Source organism: Physeter macrocephalus, chromosome 1 (genome assembly GCF_002837175.3).
Source record: "Physeter macrocephalus isolate SW-GA chromosome 1, ASM283717v5, whole genome shotgun sequence".
Taxonomy (NCBI): domain Eukaryota; kingdom Metazoa; phylum Chordata; class Mammalia; order Artiodactyla; family Physeteridae; genus Physeter; species Physeter macrocephalus.
The window spans coordinates 51,405,175-51,428,612 of record NC_041214.2 but is presented as its reverse complement, the minus strand read 5'-3'; the positions used below and the strand labels follow the sequence as shown (position 1 = coordinate 51,428,612).

The 23,438-nt window shown below is 41.7% G+C and overlaps 1 protein-coding gene across 1 annotated transcript in view; it reads right to left on the bottom strand.

The window, feature by feature from the left end:
* The window catches only part of LEKR1 (leucine, glutamate and lysine rich 1), a 429,075-nt gene that overhangs the window by 273,305 nt on the left and 132,332 nt on the right, over positions 1 to 23,438 (bottom strand). The window lies entirely within an intron of this gene.

Sequence of the window (23,438 nt, the reverse complement as noted above, 5' to 3'; positions counted from 1 at the left end):
ATGAATATATTTAAAAACACAAAAAGAATAAAGCTCTAACGGTAGTGACTTAAAACTCTTGTAATGCATTTGATGCTCAAAAATATGGCACTGGGGCTTCCCTGGTGGCGCAGTGGTTGAGAGCCCGCCTGCTGATGCAGGGGACACGGGTTTGTGCCCCGGTCCGGGAAGATCCCACATGCCGCGGAGCGGCTGGGCCCCTGAGCCATGGCTGCTGAGCCTGCGCGTCCGGAGCCTGTGCTCCGCAACGGGAGAGGCCACAACAGTGAGAGGCCCGCGTACCGCAAAAAAAAAAAAAAAAAGAAAGTAAAAGAAAATGGCACTGATAGTTCTTTAAACCTTAGCATCCAATATCTAGCCTATAACAAATGTTAATGAATTCAATGACCGAACATAGACAACTGCCTTATGCGTTTATAAAACAACTTTTTTATTTTGCGGTACGCGGGCCTCTCACTGCTGTGGCCCCCTCCCATTGCGGAGCACAGGCTCCGGACGCGCAGGCTCAGCGGCCATGGATCACGGGCCCAGCCGCTCCGCAGCATGTGGGATCTTCCCGGACCGAGGCACGAACCCGTGTCCCCTGCATCGGCAGGCGGACTCTCAACCACTGCGCCACCAGGGAAGCCCTAAAAAACAACTTTTTAAAGAACTTGCTTGTTTAATGAAATTATTACTTGTTTCTGAGATTTCCATAAGATTCTAATGAAGCATCTAAGAGCCTAACATTTGTTTTGATAAGTGATTGGCAGAAGTGATTTTATTCTACTTTTATAGAGATGTTCATGATTCTGCACCTATAATTTTAGGTAGCTATGGAATTTATAAGACTCGAATTAGGACAATTTTCCTGTCATTTTGTTATATCTCTATTAATAGAATATTTTAATACCATTAAATAAGGAGTTGTGAATCATCTTAAAGAGATTTTCTTATGAACTAAAAGCAATTATTATCAGATCTATCAAACAACTGAATTTTTTTTTTGGCTGCACCATGCAGGATCTTAGTTCCCGGAACCTGTGCCCCGTGCAGTGGAAGTGCAGAGTCCTAACCACTGGACCGTCAGGGAATTCCCTATCAAACACGTGAAAAAAGATTAAAGTAATGATAGCCCTGGTTTGCAAGGGTGTAGAGCAACTACCACTCTTAAACACTGCTTTTAGGGTGAAAAAATTAATGTATTTTAATACATTATGTTTTAAACACCTTGAAATGTCCAAAACTATTATAGTGGACACCTGATTCCCCCTTCTTCCTTTTGTTCAGCAATCCAGACCTCATCACCCTCCCCTCCCCTCCCTCCACCCCTTAAGCACACGTGAATCAGCCCAACTCCAGGAATGAGCTCAGATTAGATCAATTCTACTGGCCACTTCCCCTTTACCAGTTATTTAAATCAGGGGTGGGCCTATGACCCAATTCTCCAAGAGAAGACTGCTGGAAGCTTCTGGGAGAGTTCTTTGTTATTAGCACATATATTTAGTGTTCATCACAGTCTTGTTTATAATGTTTAAAAATCTGAAATACCAAAATGAAATAAATTGACTTATCAAACAAAAAGATTGTGCAGCTGTTTAAAATGATGATGTATTTATTGGTGATGAATGTCCCAGTGAATTCTATTCTTTTTTTCTATGAAAAAAAAGCAAGTTACAAATAGTGTTATAAATTTTTAAAACATATTCCACATAGCATTCTAAATATACACTTTGTTAATTATTACTATCAATGTATATTCTGTTAGAATATCAAGGTACCTCACAGAATCAACAGAAGAGCTAAATAACCAAGCTTCAAGAAAGCAGGAAACAGGACTGCTTTGAGAACTCTGGAACTCTTAAGAAGTCATGGAAAGTCTCAGCCCTTTGAATCGACCACTTACTGAAAGTTGGTTCCTTTCTCTTTTACAGTCTCTGCATGTGGCAGGGCAGTGGTGGCTGACAGGCCAGTTTTGACACCAAGAGGAAAAGGGGCTTCTATTCCCAACCTCCAGTTAGAAAAATGCCAGGAAATGACTGTTTAGCACACCTTGAGTTACACACCGATTCCTTGACCAAATCACTGAAGCCAGGAGGAGACAGATACCTGCCTCCTGACCAATTGTGGTGACCGGGGAGGCAAGGCCACACATGATGACACCTCCCTTTCTAATTACATGTCTAGAAGAGTAAGGCAGAAGCAGAATCCGAGAAGGGGCAGTTCTGTCCCAGAAGACAGGAAGAGTGCTAGGCAGATAAAATAAACGTTCCTACATACACAAGTGAGAATCTGAGTTAGCTGGGAGAACATTTTAAAATTAAACAGCGAATCTTGCTATCTTTCCACATGTGGTAAATTGAGAGGTGAACATGTGTCTTCTGAAAGACCAATGGTGTGTTACTTGTGTAACAAGTGTGTGTGTAACTAGGCACCACAGGCCCAAGGGTAATAATAGGGAAATAAAAGCATAGATCCACCAAATCAAACTTTAAATAAATAAAATAAGTTAATGTGGAAAAAAAAAAAGATCCCAAGTGCCGTAACTAAGACCCGATGCAGCCAAAAAAATTTTTTAAATAAATAATTTTTTTAAATGTGTGGATGTATATGTTCCTGTAAATAAATAAATAAATAAAAATAAAGGGACTATAGGTGGAAGAGTGAACTAACTTGTTCGGTAGATCATGAAGGGTAGAGTTGCCTAAATCCTCCCTTCTCTTGAGCACTACTGACAGATGGTCATAGCGTTTGGCTTCCAAGAGCCTGAAACTAGAGTAAGGATTCTTTACCAAGACAATCAAACTTTAAATAAATAAAATAAGTTAATGTGGAATTTTGAGAGCTTAGACGACTGGAGTGGTTTTGTGTGTTAAACTGTCTTGGTGTTAATATTTTTGTTTTTCTCTCCAAATTTGATTTATCTACAAATCAACAAATTTTGAATTATATAAACAGATATCTGTGAAAAAAACATTTTTCCCGCACATGCTCTTGAGAAGGAACTTGGATTATGGCGTCCTGTGAAGTCACTTTTTTTTCTTTTAAATGTCCTTGGGACTCTTGAGTCAATATGTAATAGAGGGCTCTCCAGTTACTACGCCATTAAAATCAGGCACCTCTTCTTTTAAATTAAAACACTGACAAGAACGCTTCTAGGAGGAATGACAGTTTGCACAGCATCACGACTCTTGTTACTAATTCTTGCGCAGAGTGCACAAAATTTGCGTCCCAAAGCCACCGTCCTTGCTCTGATTCCTTCCTGTGTTAGCATGTCACACGAACCGCACCTGTGTGCCCTGACTCTTAATGTAAAGAGTCTTAATGTAAAGAGTTTAATGAAACTTTCTTTGGAAAGTTTCCCCGGAACGACTGCTTATTGATAGAGCAGCTCTGGTTCCCAGTTCGTTTAATACATCCTGTCTGAGCGGGTTTTATTACCAAATGTTACCCAGGTTCTGATAACAAGGAGACGCCGTGTCCTCTCCGGTGAACTCACTCCCCGTACCAGAAATATAGCGTGACTCCTCTCCCCGCTGCGGTTGTAAAAGTGGAAACCGGGCGCCGCCCTGCTGCACCTGTGCTCCAGCCCCGCGATGGCGGCGGCGGCTGCCGGCGAGGCTGCAAGGGCGGACCGGGGCACGAAGTGCGTGCAGCCGCCGGGCCGCGGGTCACGCAACCCCGCGGCCCCGCCCCCACCGGTTGCGCTCGCCGCTTCCGCGCTCACCCGGGCTTCCTGGCCGGCCAAGTGCTCGCCTCGCGTGCCGACCCGGCCGCCTAAGCCCGCGAAGAATCCGGTTCCGCCCGGCCCCCGCCGCCGACTTGAGCCCGAGCGGCTGATGCGCTCATTTTAAGGCCGAAAAGTGCCCAGCTCCGCTGCTGTAAAGCAAACAGCACGGGCGGCGGGACGAGGGCGAAGGGGAACGCGGGCGAGGAATCGGTCTCGCCCCGCGGACACCTGTCGGCTTCCTGAGCTGCCCCGGCGCTTGTTCGCTGCCTGCCTTGCCCGGGAGCTCGGTCGCGAGCCACAGCAGCCTAGCGCCCTACCGGTGTTGCGCCCTGGGACAGGGACGCCCGGGAAGGGGGTCGCGCGCCCCCCTCCCCCAACGCCCCACCTGCCGGGAACCCAGGGCGCACGTGAGGCGAGTGGCGTTGCCGGGCGACTGACCACGATGACCCGGCGCTTTCCCACTCCGAGGGGTTTGGCAGCTGTGCGTCACGGGGCGGTGAGGGACAGGGCCGAGGCTGAAAAGAACGAGGGCCACCGCCTGGGAGGTCAGGTTATTTGTTGACGTCCGGAGGCCGTCTTTCTGCAGCCTGAGAACGGCGGCGTGGTGACAAGCAGCCTGGGTCTCCAAGGAGCGGCGAGGCGCGTCTGCACGAAGGCTCCGGGGTGGGCGCGCCGGCGGCCCCGGCGCCTCTCACGCTACGCCGCGTGCCGCCGAGGCTGCGCGTGTCGTGACGAGCGGCAATGAGCTTAGTCAGTTACCACAGCGTCAGGGCTGGGAAGTGCAGCCTGTCACGCACCCCGGCCTCTGCAGCGCGCCGGCCCTGACCCTGCGGCTTGGCCGCGCCGGCTCTGGCAGAGGGAGCTGGGGGTGAATCAGCCCCTTCCAGGGGCTAGAAAGTGCGACGTGCACAGTTAGGGGGTGGATTCCATGAGCAAACGCGTTTGCGAGGCGCACACTGATAATGACCTCTGTGAATCGGTATCTTATACTTTGCCCAGTAGGTAACTGTCTAAAAACCACTCTAACACGGAACTCAAAGGTCGTTAAAATGTGCCTTTAATTTGCGTATATTAACTTGGTTCGACAGGCGGTGCACAGGGTTTGCATATGCGTGCATGAAATTCAATCTACACAGTCAAGTCTGGAGGCATGGTTTGGCAAGAGGGATAATTGTGAATTCAGTACGAGAGTCAGGGTATAAACAGTATGATTACTTAAAAGGACAAATGAACTGAAAAAAAAAAAATGGACCATGACACGAGGAAGCCATTACATTCATCTTTTCATGGTCTTGAACATCTTGTACCAACTCAGCTATAACACAGCAGAAACTTATAATTAGACACAGCGCAAGTATTTAGCTGCACCAGGCAAACATAAAAAATAAAAAAGCTTTATGTTATAGACACATGATTGACATCCATAACATAAGAGAGGTATATCTTTAAATTTTTTTGTATTTCAGTCATTTCCTTAGGATACATGTGACTCACTGGTAGGTATGCCACTATGAAACAAATAGGATTAATCACAAAATGCAGAAAAATCTCTGCTCTGAATTTTAAATATTTGTTATGAGAAATTTTTTTTAACAGATTGCAGTGTTCGTATGACGCAAGTTCAGTAAAGAAATAGGGACTTGAACCTAAGTGCCTAGCAAACTGCATCAAATGAAAGTTTTGAATGAAGTAAATGAATGAATGTGTAGGCAGTGAATGGATGAATGTGTAGGCAGTCCTCTGATGGTTAGAGCTGTGAACTAAAATGTCTTGAGTAATGCAGCCCTGCCACTGACTCATGTGGGATCCTGGTATGATGGAAATAATGCTTACAGCATACCTACTTCACCAGAGGTGTTGGGAGGACTATTCCTTACTCACCAAAGGTGCTTTGAGATGTTTGGAGGAAGGTGATACATTCAAATATTATAAATAATACACTGCAATTATGACGGCCCATATATAAAATTAGAAAAGTATAAAATAATGTTTAAATACAACTGTGCCACCAATTTTTGTTTGTTTGTACTTTGTCTATCAAGTACTGAATTACAGTGTGGGAGGCTGCATCCTTACGTAATCTATTTGGTTTATAGACGTTTTATTGTCAGTTGACAAATAGCTCATGATGTGCAATGGAAGTTTTATGTTTATTTATTTATTTTTGGCTGCACCGAGTAGCTTGCGGGATCCTAATTCCCAGACCAGGGATAGAACCCGGGCCCTCAGCAGTGAAAGCACAGAGGCCTAATCACTGGACCACCACGTAATTCCCTGCAATGGAAGTTTTAAATAATTGATATTTGAGTAGTATTTGTGGTGATGGTATTTTATAAGAAAGCTGAGACCGCTGGCCTGTGAAGTGCCTAGAAGAAAACTTATTTTTGATGACTTTCTAATTTGATCTGTGGAATTTTGAAAGCAAGAGACCATCTTGGTGTATCTTCCTGATGCTCAGTGACTGAAAGTCTGGGATTAGAGATTTACTTAATCAACATATTAAGGGACCTACTGTGTGCCAGGCATTGTTATAGATGTTGGGGATAGAGCAGTAAACAGACAAAACTGATTGATTACTTAATGTTTAAATATTTTTGCCTCTATTTAAATGCAAACCACCTTAGGAATAGTAATACAGTACGTACATCTTTGTGTAAATGTAAAATTAGCTTCTCATCTCAGCTTTTAGAAGAGATCTCCTGAGAGGGAAAGGAAGTCACTACAGAGTGGTAAGTGGTTTTAACTTGAATCAGAAGGCAGATACCATGCTTAATCAGCCTCTTCTATTTAGAAAATCGTAAGACGAAATCACTCAGTACTGCCTGTTTTCCATTATTCTTCATTTCAAAGTTTCCCACATCTTTCTTTTTTTTTTTTTTTTCCACATCTTTCTTAATGCCTTCTGATATCACTGTAAGTCTCTGCATACCCTTTCTGCCCAGCCGCCATACACTCGTGCGGTTTGTTGACTGCATAATGGTGCCTGGCAGAGGAGGTGGGGAGACTTTGAACTCCAGCCCCTAGCTTCACCTCCTAAGATATATGCCATCCACCTGAGGCAGGGGTGCCTTCTTAAAAATTTGAACAAATCACCATAGGGCACAGGGGCTCTCTTTGTTCTTCAGAGTTCTCAGACACCTAGCTCCCATCTGCCCCTTGACGTGTATTTTCATACTGTATTTAATAGCACTGCTCTGTTGTGAGTCGCAAGACAGGGAGCACTGGGGGATGGGGAGAAGCCAAGGCTGAAGGAGAAATGAACCAGCCCCTGTCAGCTTCCAGGATGTCCAATTAATATCTAGATCAATGGGGACTTCCCTGGTGGCGCAGTGGTTAAGAATCCACCTGCCAATGCAGGGGACACAGGTTCAAGCCCTGGTCCGGGAAGATCCCACATGCCGCGGAGCAGCTAAGCCTAAGTGCCACAACTACTGAAGCCCGCGGGTCTAGAGTCCGTGCTCTGCAAGAAGAGAAGCCACCACAATGAGAAACCCACGCACCGCAACGAAGAGTAGCCCCCGCTCACCGCAAGTAGAGAAAGCACGCGCGCAGCAACGAAGACCCAACGCAGCCAAAAATAAATTATTTTTTTTTAAAAATCTAGATCAATGAAGACTAGACAAGGCATGATGCTGTGTGAATGTTCTGCAGCAAAAGTGAAACAATGCTGGAGCAACGACCTTCCTTTTCCATTTTAGCAAACTGGAAGACCTGTCAACTCACAACAGGCTGCTCAGTACTGCATTGCAACCGGAGAACACGATACCATCAGACAACGTGGCTCAACCTTTTGGTTGAGCTTATTTGTAGGATTTGATGTCAGATGATTTGATAGAGGATATATGTCCTGCTGAACCCTGGGGACAGCCTTGGTATTAAAGCCTTCTCCTTTTCCCATTGCTAACTTCTCTGTGGACTGTTGATGATAATTCATGTTGCAAACAATGAGTGGTAGAGACTGCAGTCAAGATGTAGTGACCTGATTAGTCTAAACTCCTGCAGGGGAGACGTGCAAATAGATAAGCCCCAACAGGACCTGAAGAACCATGTGGTTTTGAAATCCTGGGTGGATGGGCCCCACCCTGTATACACCTTAAATCTCCTGGTAGGTACTCTGAAGGTATAATTATTGCTCAACAACTCAGGGGATGAGTTAATTAGATCTTTGTATGATTTGATTATAATAAACTTACTAAAACGTGCAAATGTGTGCATAAGATAGATATATTTTTAAAACATGGAATTAATATCATATAAGAGCATAAAAATGATCCAACTGCATTAGCATCTTTTAAAATATAGTCCTTTCTAATAATAGTTAAGCAGATAGTTTTGTAGTTTAACATATAGGACTAAAGCAAATGCAACATATGAAGGAATGTGTTTACTCAGCACTACACAATTTATCATTTCACTTATCAAGTAAAGATTCCTATGGTATTTCTTAAATTAATTCATGATTATTATCTACAAAATCCTTTAGAGACTATTGCTTTCAGTTTTATGTAGTTTCAAAGTGGAGAAACAGATGAAAGATTCTATAAACCTTATACCTACCAAAGATAGGGATTAAAGCAATTGTGGAACTTTACAGATAGAAGACACCTGGTAAATATAGTTTATTATTATAAGCTGATTAATATAATTCCCTACTTGAGACAATACATGTAGCACACAATAGATTGTCTCCTGTTTGATGACAGAGACTGCTTGTTGTTGATATTTGCATCACCCTAGTACCACCCAATAAATGGTGATGATTGAATGAATCAATTAATGAATGAGTATGAGAGAAAACCCATAAGAACTATCCTCCAAGCACTTCACTCCAATCCCTAGGCCCTCCCAGTTTCTCTCTTGCTGAGTGCCTTCCCAGATTATTGATGCCTTACATGAGCAATCAGGAAAAAGGAAGCAATGCAGATGGGAGGCTAGCTGTGGTCAGATGCCTCTGAAATGAACAAAATATTTGCAGATGTTTCAACAAGTGGAGGGGTTGGGCTGAGTCTAGGCCACAGGAAACAACTTCCACACCTTGGGGCTAGTACAATAAAGGTATCATCACTCACCAGCACAGGATTCTGCTGGAAACTTGAAAAGGCACTCAAGGTTGGAATGCTGCATGAATCCAGACTTGCCTCAGGAATGCCACAAGTGATCAGAATTAAGTATAGAAATTAATGTGATTTGTAAAAATAGCAGTAAGGATCATGGTTATCTGGGAATCAAATCCTTTAATCACTTTGGACAGAACTAATGAAACTAGAAGAAACCATCACTGATTTTGAGAGTCTCCTTCTAAATTAGTTGGCCTTTGGCTTTCGGAGAGCAAAGTTCAAATTCCCGTTCCTGTCTGACAGGAAAATAAATCAGACACAAAGTAGATAGATAGTCTTTTAGACTCCAAACTGAAACAGCAGGGCGTAAAGGAGATCTGAGTCTTGAAGAACATTTGTGTTTGGAATTGCTGAATTCATTCACCTATTGTGGTATTTTTCACTATGCCTTTTGAGGCTGTTCACTTTAGATTTATGATATTTGTCTTTGTTGGCAAATCTGTGCAAATGTAAATAAGGAGTTTTATATTTTCTAATGGAAAATTTTGAAATTCTACTATGTTCTGTGCATGTTCTCTTCTGGAGCATGTTAACTCTCTAGCTGTGTAGTGGACGATGGGGCACATGATTATAAGTATCAACTGCTTGATAAGATAGTAATAAGATACAAAGACACCTTAAAAAGCTCAGAACTAGGCGCAGCCATTTATTGGCTTTGTGCCCTGGTCATATTACTACCCGAGCCTATTTTCTCGTCTCTAATATGGTAACAATTGGAGGATGGTTTTGGTTTTGGCTCAGAAGGCAAGGAAGAGACTATTTTCTAAAACAATTTTCTGAATGCTTGGCAACATTGGATTTGTTCCATAAAATCCTAAACTTTTAAAGTGAGAAGACCTTATAGTAGCATAGCTGTAGACACTTTACTAATAGAGTTAAGCTTTTTATCACCCCCAAATGAAAGTTTTTTGAAAAATTATAAAGAATAAAAGAAAATGCTGGCACTATTGACTGGGATATTTGGGGGGTAGAGCAAAATTAATTAACACTAACATTATTAGAGAATTATACATATGTTGCTATTCTAAGTGAATTGCCCTTTCAGAATATTGGAATTCAATATACAAAGACTAGATGCCAATGCTGGCAGAAAATCCTTTCATCTTTTAAAAAAAAACAAAACAAAACTGTGTATGAGATTTGCTGCAACTCCCTATTATAGAAGTAGATCAACAGAGCAAAGAAGGAATCTAAATGGCATCAAGACACCAAATTCCTCATTTTATGGGTGAGGAAACAAATTCAGAGAGGATAATTTATTTTAAAATAATAATAATAATAATATTATTATTATTATTATTACAGGTGCTATGCAAGGCACCAGTCTTGCTTCTGGGCATTCAGCAGTGAACCAAACAGATGTGGTTTCTTGCCTTGAATCATACAGTTAATGGAGGAGCTGGAACCAGAAATAAGTCTGTGGATTTCTAATTAAAAGAGCTTGCATTGATCAAGTATTGACTCTGGACCAGGCCCTAAGTGTTTCACCTACATTAACTCTTGAAATCTTCACTAACGTATAGTAGGGTGGAATGTATCTTTCCACTCCTGTCGTCTCCTCCTGGGTGGAGGGAGCTCCATAAATGTAATAATCCTGGCTCCTCTCTCGACATCTGAGTTTGGAAAGAGTAACAGCCCATGAGTAGCCCAGCATCTTCTCTTCTTTAGGACTGAGCTGTCCTGAAGGGAATGTTTGTTCTTCTTTGCTCTTCCAGGCCCAATGATGAACAGGGCAGAGGAGGCCTTTTTAGGTCTTGTGAGTGGGGAGAGAAGTCTCATACTGGAGTTTGAAATGAGGAAGGTAACTGTCAGATATCAGCTTTCTCATCCATAAAATCTCTGTTTGTATGCAAGAGAGAAGCATTTCATAAAAATAAGAGTAAGTAAGCAAGTGTTTACTGTTGTATTTGAACCATCCCAAACCAGCCAAGTTCTCTCCATTGTGCATATCTGTGCCTCATGTTCTGACCTCACCTGCCACAGCATCCAGGAAATAGTGTCTTATAATATCAATATAACCTTCTGGGATCGTGTGGCCCAAGCAGCAGAGCAGCTTGCACAGCAGCCTGGACCTGTTGCAGATGGTACATAAAATTAACCATCATACCTTCTAAACAGATTTGGTCCAATTTCCTTACTTTCTAAAACTGTGAGTTTGCAGTTGGGCTTTTTGGGAGACAGAGTGGCCAGATGATAGGAACTTGGGATTTATAGAATTAGAAGACTTAGATTTGAGTCTACCCTGGGTAAGTCTCTCTAACGTTGAACCTCTGTTTTTCCTCTAGATGACAACACAGATTGCCTTACTGAGCTCACTTGGTTGTTCGAGGCCCAAAGAGGAAAATGAATGTGTAAGTGCTTTGTAAACTGTAAAGAACTATAAAAAATGTTAGTTGTTTTGCAGGCTTAAAGGGCAATCTTTTAAATCATAGTTCTCATTTTTGCTATGGATTTTAAGCTTAATTTATACAAAGGTGTTTGTATGGTTTGGTGGTTCATAGTGGACTAGAGGGTTATTATTTAAAGGCTGAGAACCACTCTCCAACTAAGCTCTCCCCTCTTCCAACCAACATTCTATACTTAATTAATGTAATTAACAAATAAAAACCTCTCTTCCATTGCTGTCTAAATTTTTACCATTAGTCTTTTGCATTACATAATGCCTCTCTCAGTGACTCCCTTTGAATTTTGAGCAGGTTTGTAAAATACTTGCCCAGTAAGAAGAAGCAGCAGTGCACATAAGAATTGGAGTAGAGTTGGGAAGGATAAAAGAAAAGCTGCAGGCAGGTGAAAGGCGCAGAAGAGTCTGGGCTATAAATTTCAACCAAAAGTACTGATAAGGAAACAGGAGGGAGCATAAGGTCACCAAGAGCAAGGGAACATGGTTTCAAAGTGGCACCTTTAACACAAATTGTTTTAAGGCTTGCTCCCTCTGATCAATCTACCATATCTCAACCTGGAAGTCAGAAGAAATAGATTCCAGTCCTGCCTCAGTGACCATCTAGCTGGGTAACGTTGGGTATGTAACTTTGCCTGCTGGGCTCTCATTGTCGTTATATGTAAAATGAAAGTTTTAGACAAATATTCTCTAAACCCATTTCTACAACAAATATTCTATAATTCTAGCAAAGAGCCCATAAGTTTCCTCCTCTTTCAACATTTAAGTCTTATCTTCCTCCAGGGGAAAAATTATCTTAGAAATGTGATAAGAAGTAGGGATATGTGTGTGTTTGTGTAGACACCAATGGTAAAGTTACATCAGAACATCATAAGCCAGAGAGAAGCATTTCATAAAAAATAAAAACAGAGTAATTAAGCAATTGTACACTATCATACTTGAACCATTTCTCTTATAAGCAAAGGAACTTCCCAAGAAGTTGTTCCAATTATAGTTGTATTCAGACATGATCACAGTCCAGTTAAAAAACTGTTGAGCCTTACCAACAATACTTGGAATATTAAAGAAAACACACCAGCATTTAAAGCAGGCCACCAGCGTAAAAACATAGTCACTAAGAGAACAAATGAATAAAATATGTACAATAGTTGTTAAATCCTCAAAACAATACATTTTTCTCCTGAGTATAGAGGACAGACTCTCCATGTTTTTCTGCACGGTGATAATTCTGTTCACTGGATAGTAGATTTAAGCAAAAGGAATTACAGAAAGAGGCCAGCTATATGACCTCAGGCATTAAAAACAAAATGGTTTAGGAAGGGGGATTCACTGATTCAGTATCAATCATTATGAGAATCTGGTGGAATCAAAGGCATTCCTGTGTCTTTCATGTACTTTAATAAACTATTAATAACGTAGGCTTCTATTAAATACAATTTTACTCTCAGAACCAACAAAGAGATAGCAATACTATTGTCATTTTTCTAGTTTATATAGATGACCTATCTCAAGCACTCTTTTTTGTTAAACCTGACTATGTCTTCCAGAACTAAGGACAGCAAGCATTACTAGAAGGCTAGAGACAGGAGACCAGAGAAAATTAAGGAGTCTGGGGAAGGAAGATAGTACACAAGAAAGACCTTGACCTTTGAACTGAGACTTGGGCTCAAACCCTGGTTCCACTAAGTCTAAGCACTTAACTTCTGCAGGTCTGATTTTTCTCACCTGTAAAATGGGGCTAATATCTGCCTTGCAGTTGTGAAAAATAATAATACCACATGTGAAGCACCTAACAGGTACTCAGTATACAGGAGATGTTACCATTGTTCCTTTGTAAATTATGTCTCAGTAGAGCAAATAACTCTCTCCTCCCTGTTTTAAATTTGAAAGAACGTTCCTCCCAGGTCTTAACTCCTATGAAACTACGCTGTTTCAGAAAAGTTTTGTAGTTTCCTTGAAACTACCTGGGAAAATAATAATGGTCTTCAGAATAGAATCTACCTTCTGACATTTAAAAAAAAAAAAAAAGGAAAAAGGAGGGGAAAAAAGGAGGAGGAAGGAAAGGAGGAGAAGGATTAAAAAAAAAACTGTAAGAAATCAAAAGAAGAAAATTAGCAGAAGCAAAAAGGAAAAGGAAAGAGGAGACCCAGGTCCTGCACTGGCATTTAGCCATATTCAAAGGTTATTTAAGTCCTCTGAATGGTTTTCATGAAAATCCCAAGGCTTCTCTTGCTTGACTCACCCAATCATAATAGTCCTTTGAGTTGAAATACTTTTTTCCTAGATTTTTTCCAGACTGTCTATTTTATTCATCCTTTAAGGTTCTTACTTTATCTCACTGGGGGTCCAACATATGTAAAGTACACATCTTACTAGGTGCTTTATTTGAGCTACCTCATTTACAAGGGACAGTAGCCTTGAAAGGTGGGTAGTATCACTGCTTTATACAAGACAGCAATGAGAAATTGTCACCTAGCCAGAAAAAGAGTTAAGCCAGGAATGGATCCCAGGACTGTAAGATCCAAAAACCTTCATTTTGTTCCTTTCCATCACAATGTGCATACCCCTGATCCTCTTCATCAGAATTAATGGGCCCTTCCTCCCCTCTTTCAGCACTTGGCTTATCCTTTTATCACTGCAATTATTTCACTCCATTTTGTGTTTTAATTTATTATTTTAATTCTCTCTTCTGCCAGTTCTATTCCATTTATCAAACATTTGTTGAGCATCATCTATGGGTAAAATACTGGATTATATCCAGGCTCTTAGAAGACTAAATTTTTGTTTTGATTTGGTTTCGTATTATTATTACCTTGTTTTTTGAATTGTCGTTAAAAACGCATAACATAAAATTTACCATCTTAACCATTTTAAAATGTACAGTTCAGTAGTGTTAACTATACTTACTTTGTTGTGGACCTGTAAATTATCTTATTAATATCTGTAATCCCCATAGAGCCTAGCATATATTTGCTGAATGTCAGGACTTTGTCACACAATCCCCAAACTGCCAATCCCCAAATCTCATTGTTCCTGTGTCCTTTGTGCCCAAAGAATTCCTAGGTAGCCCTGTTGGCAAGGATAGAGTTAATATTTCTAAGACAAATTCTTTTAAATACTTCCTACCTAAGAGCTGTCATACATCCCAGGTCTCTAATTTTATTTACTCATTTTCAAAATGGGTTATAAATTCACATGGTTCAAAATTCAACAAGTATAAAAGTGTACAGGAAGAATTCTCCAACTCACTCCCCAGCCATCCAATTTCCCTCCCTGGTGGCAACCTTTATTATCCTTATTATTTTTTATATATACAAGCAAAAACACACACTCACACAAACATTTCCTCTGTCCTACCTTGTACACAAACTGGAGCATATTATTCACACTTGCTTTTTTCACTTAATATATCTTGAAAGTCATTCCATTTAGTACATTCAATTTTTACATTTTATGGTCCCATATAATATATTAATAAATTCCCTATTGATCAACATTTAAGCGTTTTGGGGGGCCAGTCTTTTGCTAGTAAAACATGACTGCAGTGAACAGCATCTACCTATATCATTTTGCAAATGTGCAAGGATATCTGTCAGATAAATTTCTAGGCTTGGAATTACTTGGTCAAGATGTGTACATTTGTGGTTTTAGCAGACATTGCTGGAAATTTTTACATTGCCGCTTCCCTGCTCCACTCCCTAGCAGTTGAGAATTGTTGCAGTATAATGACAGATGTTACTTACTGACAATGGCAGTGCTGTTCCCCATGTTAACAGTGTGGAGGCAGAAAAAATAGAATCATCATACCCGCCAGCTACTTTGGTCAGTATTGCTGATTTATGAAAGAGAGAATCCGCTTGACCAGGCTTGTTGTGTCCAGCCAAGCCTCAAGGTCTCCCAGAGTCACTAGCCCAGGGTTATTTACCAGCCTTGGGTCGCATGCTCAACTAGAATTCAGTCTTGTGGCTCAGGGTCAGCCTGATGAGCCCGGGGCTGCCTCTCCAGCAGGGGTTATGGACAGAGCAGGATTCCTTCAGAAGGAGCCTCAGCAGGCAGATACTGGGATTAGGACATCTATAGGGTGACTGTAATCCCAGTTTTCCCAGGATGGTCCCAAGTTAGGTCTGTGGTCTGGCATCATTACCAGCAGTGCTCCCTTTCATGCTCAAAAATGTCCCAATTTGGACTATAACTTACTAATATTGCATAAAGTAGGGCAGTGCTATTCATATTGTAGTGTAAGGAGCCCTGGGGTTTGTAAAGGTGCCTGGGGAGAGACTTTCAGAGGGAAAGGGAGACACCAAACAGGTGGGATTTGGGACCCATTGCCACTGTCTAATGTGACTAAGAGTTTAAGCTTATAATAACTAAGCACATTCTACCTGAGTTAGATGGTTCTCAGAACTTTTAAATCATTCGTCCCCTTTCTACTGACACATGTGTACTATTGGGCATTTTCTCCACCAGAATAGATCATTGAAAACCTCTTGAGGCAGTAATCCCTTGACCTTCACAGATATAATATCTGCACTTACCTAGTCATTTGACAGTGCAGATGGGGCCCAGCCTTAAACTAATGGATCACTTGTGGCTTTTAACAGGAACTTCCTCAGCAGTACTTTCACCCCATGCAGAGTCAGAACATGGAGTCTGGTCTAGGTGAGAGAATGGGCAAGAATGACATTTTGAGTTCAGTTCAAAGATGCTGCACTTTGATTTATTTCCAAAGCAGCATGTAGGCAGTGCAAAGCGTAGACATGAGGTAAGGCAGATGCAGCTGTCCATTGCCTCCTTTGTTTTTCACAGAGACATCATAAATTTGGTGGTCTTGGCAGCCTGAAGAGAGTGAGATGTCTGGGAGGTCAGGGGAGCCCAGAGTGTGGACTCACTATCTTTCATACCTCCACACACATTAGCAACCAGAAAAAATGTATGCTACCATATAAGGCAAAAATGTAGTTACTCAGTAAGCTGTTTCATTCAGGCTAATGTCCAGATTCCAGACCTTGAAATGCTTGCTGTGCCCAGCCTGGGGCAGTCGCTCCTTATCTACACCTGGGCGGCAGGGTGTAGGAGTTTTCCACTTATTTTGTAGGCAGGCCCGGCCTTGGTCTACCACAAACATATTTAGACTTTAAGTTCTCAAACAAACTCTTGGCCTTCTCCTGAATTAACACAGGCTAAAGGACATCTGTGTTGATTCTGATCATCTATCTCCGTGGGCAAGGCTTTCCATTTTGTTAATCACTGTGCCTCATCTCTTGCTGATTACTCTTGATTGCAAAAGCCCAGCTCTTCAATTGCTGCCTGATTCTCTTTGTCCTTCAGAACTATTCCTTCTGGGAAGCAACTCAGCCCTTGTACACATGCAACTCTCATCATTTTCTCATTTAAAATGTTTATTCTCTCCACTTTGGTTTCCATCACAGCCATGTGTCTTCTTACCAGCTCTTCCAATGGTCCCATGGCCTTTGTACTTTCTGGACAAAACAGAGTCAAGAGGGTTCATAAAGTACCCCCGTATATAGGCACAATCGCAGCAAACATGGCAGTGACTAAAAGATGGCCACTGACAACTGGTAATGTCATTAGTCTATACCACATTGGACAGATGAAATTTTCCTGTGGAGCATAGTTGTGTTTAAATCTATGAAAGTACATTGGTTTAAGATTCTTAAATAAAGTAGTTTCCTTTCCTCTTTCTCCCTGTTTCACTTCTTTTCTTCCCTTTCTCAACCTCTCAACCAAAGAAAGTTTAAGATCAATTTGTAGAGTCCAAAGAAGCTGATTATGGCTTGAGTGACAGAAGGAAAATGGGTAGAATGGCCAGTGAAAACAGGGAGGCTGCAAAAGTAAAAAGGGAAGAAGGGTGGAGCAGATCACTGCTAACTTGAATCTCCTAGATGTCCATAAAGTTAGAATTTAATTTGTATCAGTTTGTAAAAACAAACACAAGTCCAGCTCCACCCTGCCAGCCCCTCCCAGCAGGGGAGGATTATATTACAGGAGGGATTATACTAAGAGAAGATTATATTTTCCACACACCAATATTAGGGTTGGCTTTCTGACTTTCTTTGACTAATGTGAGTAGAAGGGACATGTGACACTTCTAGCAGAGCTTTAAAAGCTATTGCATGGTTCTGCCACTGCTTTTCTCTCTGCTGTAAAATTACAAGTGTGTCACAGGTAGGGATTGCTCCTTCAGTCCAAACCCTGAGATAAAGATGACGTGGAACAGAACATGAATGAGAAATTAAATCAGAAAACAACGTTCGTTGTTGTAAACCACTAAAATATCAAGATCGTGTGTTATTGCACCATAATGTAGCTTGACTTGACTGATAAGACATTCATTCCAGACGGCAGAGAGACCAGTAGTAGGGATGTATGGGAGGGGAAATACAAGTCAAGTCGATTGTGGCCCAACGAGACAGGAAATTTAGGTGCCAGTCAGATATCAAGAAAACCTCCAACGGGAACAATATAAGCTCTGACAGGAAGATCCAGGATCAGAGGAACCAAATGGAGCAAACCTACACGATGACTTTCCTTCAGGAGATAGGAGGGGAGAAAAAGGACACAAAATTCAGAATGTACAAAAGAGCAAAAGTACCTTAGTTGTCTGTAGAGTAGAAATGAAATAGTCTTTTGGGGATAGGACTAAGAGAAACTTCAAGCCCTTTCTTTCCTCTGGGCCAAGTTTGACTGCCTGTGGTATGATTGAAAGCCCCAGGTGGAATTCTTAATGTATCCCACACAATCTCCATGAGGCAGGGTACCATTTCAGAGAGGACATGGGAGCTGTAGTAGTTCAGGTCCAGCCTACTGCCTGGGCCCAATTCCTATGATTAGTTGCAAACTGTGGAGGCGGCAGGGGTCCCAGGCCCTGGATTGGTCTATAGCTTTTTTTTTTTTTTTTGCGGTACGCGGTCCCCTCACCACTGTGGCCTCTCCCGCTGCGGAGCACAGGCTCCGGACGCGCAGGCTCAGCGTCCATGGCTCACGGGCCCAGCCGCTCCACGGCACGTGGGATCCTCCCGGACCGGGGCACGAACCCGCGTCCCCTGCATCGGCAGGTGGACTCCCAACCACTGCGCCACCAGGGAAGCCCCTGGTCTATAGCTTTTTAAGGCAGTTTTCTACTTTTCTATATTCTTCATTTCATATGGGTTTTGGATCCAATTGATCTTGAAAGCCAGGATTCTAATTTTCTCTCTGGAGCTGAGAGAAGTTGTGTTTAGAGATGAGTTTTTCCCCATAGGTTGAGGATTGTTGTATGAGATCATCATTGTTGTATGCATTGTTAACATTGTTGCCAAGATGGATAACTCCTGCCTGTACCAGGTACAGAGTGTGGGGTCACAGTCACACATACAGCCTAGGTCTCTGGGTTGCAGGAGGGCAATGGTTCCCTCGAAGTGTGGTTCTCAGAGCATCAGCATTACCTGGAAAATTGTTGGAATGCAAATTCTTGGGCCTCATCCAACACCTACTGAATTTAAGACTCTGGGAGTGGGGCCCAGCAATTTGTGCTTTAACAAGCCCTCCAGGGGATTCTGATGCACACTTAAACTTGAGAACCACTGCATTAGGGGCATCAGTCTGAATAACAAACATGTGTCGCTTTCTCAAGGCAAGTCTTAGTAGCCCCAGGCTTAGAGTCAGGGATCAACTCCACACCCTCCTTTGAGCTTATTAACTGATCATCCACTCCAGGTTGCCAGCAGGGCTCACTCTCTTCATAGTGCATCTCAAAGTGGAGGAGGTGATGGATAGGGTTCAGGCCTCCTTGTAGTGCTGTAATGAGCACCTTAGCTGGCCCCTCTTGGGCCGATCCAGCTTGAATCTAGGTCATCTTTGGGAGCCATAGACAAATATAACTTTCACTAATCTCTTGTCTCCCTTCACATAATGTCCACGTAAGACTAAAGAGGCCGCTGATGAAATCCACCCTGTGAGGTCAATATTATCTCCATTTCCTCACAAGAAAACAGTGCTGTGGAAACTTAAATAACTTGCCACAATCATAAGGTTAGTAAGTGATAGAGTTGGGATTTAAATCCAGTCAAACATCAGAATAAACTGGGAAATCGTTTGGAACATTCCCAGATGAACACTTAGAATCCTGCTCTGAAAAATACTATCTACATTGATTTAACAGCAAATGTCAAAAGTGTCCTCCTCTTGTATTAACCTGCCATCACCAGTCATTTGCTTTCCAAAATTAAGCAGTTGACTCACACATTAATAAATGAAGATGTAATTCTAACTTCAAGAGAGATGTATTGTTATTTCTCTTAGACTATTTGCTCTGTAAAATTTCCTCCAAACTTAAGGGCAAGAGATGCCAACCTCCCCTGAACTCCAAGCTCTACACAGCTCCCCTGGGATGTCTAATAGGCACCTCACACTGAACATGCACAAACAGAACTCTTCATTCCTCTTCCCCAAACTCTTCCTCCCCGGTCCTCCCTGTCTCAGTAAACACACCATAGTGGTCAAGCCGAAATTTTAAGAGCCATTTTCCACTCCTCCCTTTCCCCTTTCTCCTGTATCTATCTACCTCATCAGCACGTCCTGGTAGTTCTACTTCCAAAATGTATTTTAAATCTATACACTTTTCCATCACTACTGCTACCACCTAGTCCAAGCCATCATCATCTCTCACCTGGACTACTGATTCACCTCCCAATTAGACTTCCTGCATTTACCATCCCACCTCCTAAAATCTGTTTTCCACACATATTGTGAGTAAGCTTTTAAAAGTATACTGGCTCTTGTCACCCTCAAGTGTAAGCCCTCCAGAGGTTTCCCATGGCATTTAAAATAAAATCCAAATTCCTTCCCATGGCCCACAAAGGCCCCACAGGATCCAGCCCCTGATGATTCCCTGACCTCACCTCCTCCACACTCCCCTTTGCTCACCTCTCCTCTGCCCCTCTGGCTGCCTTTCTTTTCTTCAGCAGGACAGCCTCTGGGGCTCATTGCTGCCACAGGGTAGCAATGCTGTTCCCTCTACCTGCAGACTTCTTTCTTGGGACCTTGAATTGACTGTCTAGGATATCAGCTTTTAGCTCTCAGAGCAAATGTCATTTCCTAATAAAAACCTTCCCTAATGACCCTATTTAAAGCAGTGCATCTCTACCCCATCATAGTATATCCATTAATTGCTTTCACAGTGAGGGAATCAGAACATGCACCTCTAAATACACTGCTGAGGCCATATTTATTATATTGAGCTGAAGGCAATTGAAAAACAGCAGATGCAAGAAGGGCTCTCTGCCCTTCCCCATTTCTACCTAAAAGCAGGGCATAAATTTCCAGTGAAAAATATGCCATCCTGGTACCAGAAAGAACAAAACATTCTTATCTGGAGATGAGGAGTTGATACCAAGATGAATCTTCACAAACAAATCTTATTAAAATAACCCGTCTCTTCTGTTAGGTACCCCCATATATTTCCTAGTCACTTTCCCACAATTTACCATGCCTAGAAGCCCAAAACCCTTTCCTTTCTCTAGTTACTTCTCCACAGTTTATCACCCTTTGTTAAAATGGTATATAGGCCCCCAAGTCTAACTGCTTCTTCAGGGTTTTCACCTCTTTCCTATGAAGCCCCTGTGCCATGTGAAATTATTAACATCAGATAAAATGTGTATGTTAATAATTTCTGCTGTTTAATCTGTCATTTGTCAGCTTAATTTGCAGGTCCTAGTGACAGATTGTAAGAAAGTAGAGGAAAAGTTTTTCCTCCCCTGTGATAGCACTTACCTATCAAAATTTATATTGCTTTTCCTTTTATTTACTGTTTTGTTTAATGTCATCCCCCCTAAAATGTAAGCTCAATGAAGATAAGAACTTATTTGTTCTGTTTACCACCGTATCTATAGGCCTAGCATGTAGTCATTGCTCAATAAATATTTGTTGAACAACTGAATTTGTACAGAGGGGATATAGTTTAAGCCCCAAGGAGAGTGACGTATTTGAGAGAGAATATTGATGGAAAAAACCCACTAACTGACCACCATTGACAGAACTCTTTGTTTCAGGTCCTGAACACGAGCCAAGCTACCACCTTAATGGAGCATTTACTAAATGCTCAGGCAACAGATCTTTTAGTTTAAAGAGAAAGGAAAGCATAATGTGTGAAATAAAAATTTCACTCATGGACTTGACAGAATATTGAATAGAAGAATAGAGAAAACCAAAATTAAAAAATAATAAAGTTAGCACCCTCTCAGTGACCCATGGGAAAATATCACCCAGTTTAATACAGAGGAGAGAGGTTACACCAGGAAGTTCTAGGCAGACAAGAAGAACAGCCAAGTTGCATCCTTTTTAAATGCCTGACTTTGAGGACAAATTTAATTAAAATAAGAAGTAGTACATGATTTGAAGTTAGGATCAAAGACCACTGCACAGAACAGAAAAGGGAAACAAGAGTGCAAGTAAAATTTTCTTTTGAACCAGGCAGGCTGATAGATGTCTCAAGAGACTGGAAAAGATCTACTGCTTTTAAAGAGTTTCAGTGTTTTCTCTTGTGGCTTCTTTCCCAGAGAGGAGTTAATCCTGACAACTACACTGCTGTCTTATTCCTCTTCATTCTGCCGTTCACCATGGAGCACCTGCCCTCCAAATTCTACCTTGTATGGAGAGGGAAAGTAGACAGTTTTTTTTGGAAGTATGGTTTTCACAGTTCCACCTTGAATCATGGTATTTCTATTCTATTTTATTCTATTCTATTCTATATTATTTCATACTACATTATTTCATATTATATTATTTCATATTATACTAAGCTAGCGTTTGCTTTTGAATGAAGAAGTCGTGGATCTTTAATCAGAATGTTGCCAGCTCCAATGTCATAAAAATTGTAATATGTACTAAGTTTGGCCTAGATGGGCTTCCACCTCTGTTTTGTTTTTTATATTTTTCTCTCCCATCTGTCTAGAACTTGAAAACACGCACACACACACACACACACACACACACACACAAGAGAGAGAGGAAGACAACTCTGAAGATTTGAAGGGAGGCAAATTGAACAGCCAGGAAAGAGCATTGTAAGGCATACAGTAAGAATCTAAAAGTAGAACAAATATCAAAGAACAAAAGCCTGATTTTAAAAAGCAGTTTTAGCATAGAATCCTGGGAAGAGAAAAGGGATGGGGCAGCAGGGGGGATGTGGTCAGGGAGAGAGAGCAGGAAAGAGAGTCAGGGAGAGACAGACACAGAGAGGAGACAGAGAAATTAGACAGTAAACCGTGTTCTGTTCAACAGTGGATTCAAACTAACTCAAGTTTGAAGCAGGGGCATTTGCTGAGTTGACAGTGATAGCAGCCCTCCAAAAAACAGTGGGTTTGCCCAGGTACATCACAGTCTCTGATGGCCCATGATGGCCTCTTCAGGTTTCATGTGCCTCCTGACCCTTCGCATGAAGAGCCTGCTGTGGCTGATCTGATGTGTTGCTACTAGAATAAGAAATTAATAGAAATTTATGTAGTGTATTATGCTACAGTGATATGTCTCCTCCTATGATCACTAGTTTATTAGCCAAGAAGTACCTATAAAGTGTTTGTGTAGGGAAATACCAAAGCAGAAAACGAACTGATTTTTTTTTTTTTTTTTTTTTTGCAGTACGCAGGCCTCTCACTGCTGTGGCCTCTCCCGTTGAGGAGCACAGGCTCCGGACGCGCAGGCTCAGCGGCCATGGCTCACGGGCCCAGCCGCTTCGCGGCATGTGGGATCTTCCTGGACCGGGGCACGAACCCGTTTCCCCTGCATCGACAGGCGGACTCTCAACCACTGCGCCACCAGGGAAGCCCTGAACTGATTTTTTTAAAACATGAACTTCTTAAAATATAAAAGATGTTACACACACACACACCTTTTTTTATATACTGAGAGCGTCATAAAATGATGTAAATATAGAGACTGTTCTAAATAATCATTTCTGCTTTAAGCTAATATAGGAAATACATTTTTGTGATTCTTTCTAGAAATTGGTTTTTAAAAAAGGAATGTCACAAGGGAAATTATAACTGGAAAATTATGCAAAAAAATAAATCTGATGAGAAGTTCTCCCCTTGTCAGAATTGGCCTGGGATAAGAGGAAATGAATTTGAAGAGATTTTTAATTGCATCATCTCTTTCTCTCTAATCCATTTGCACATCATTTGATGTCACTAATGTCACTTTATTAGCAGTGTGATGG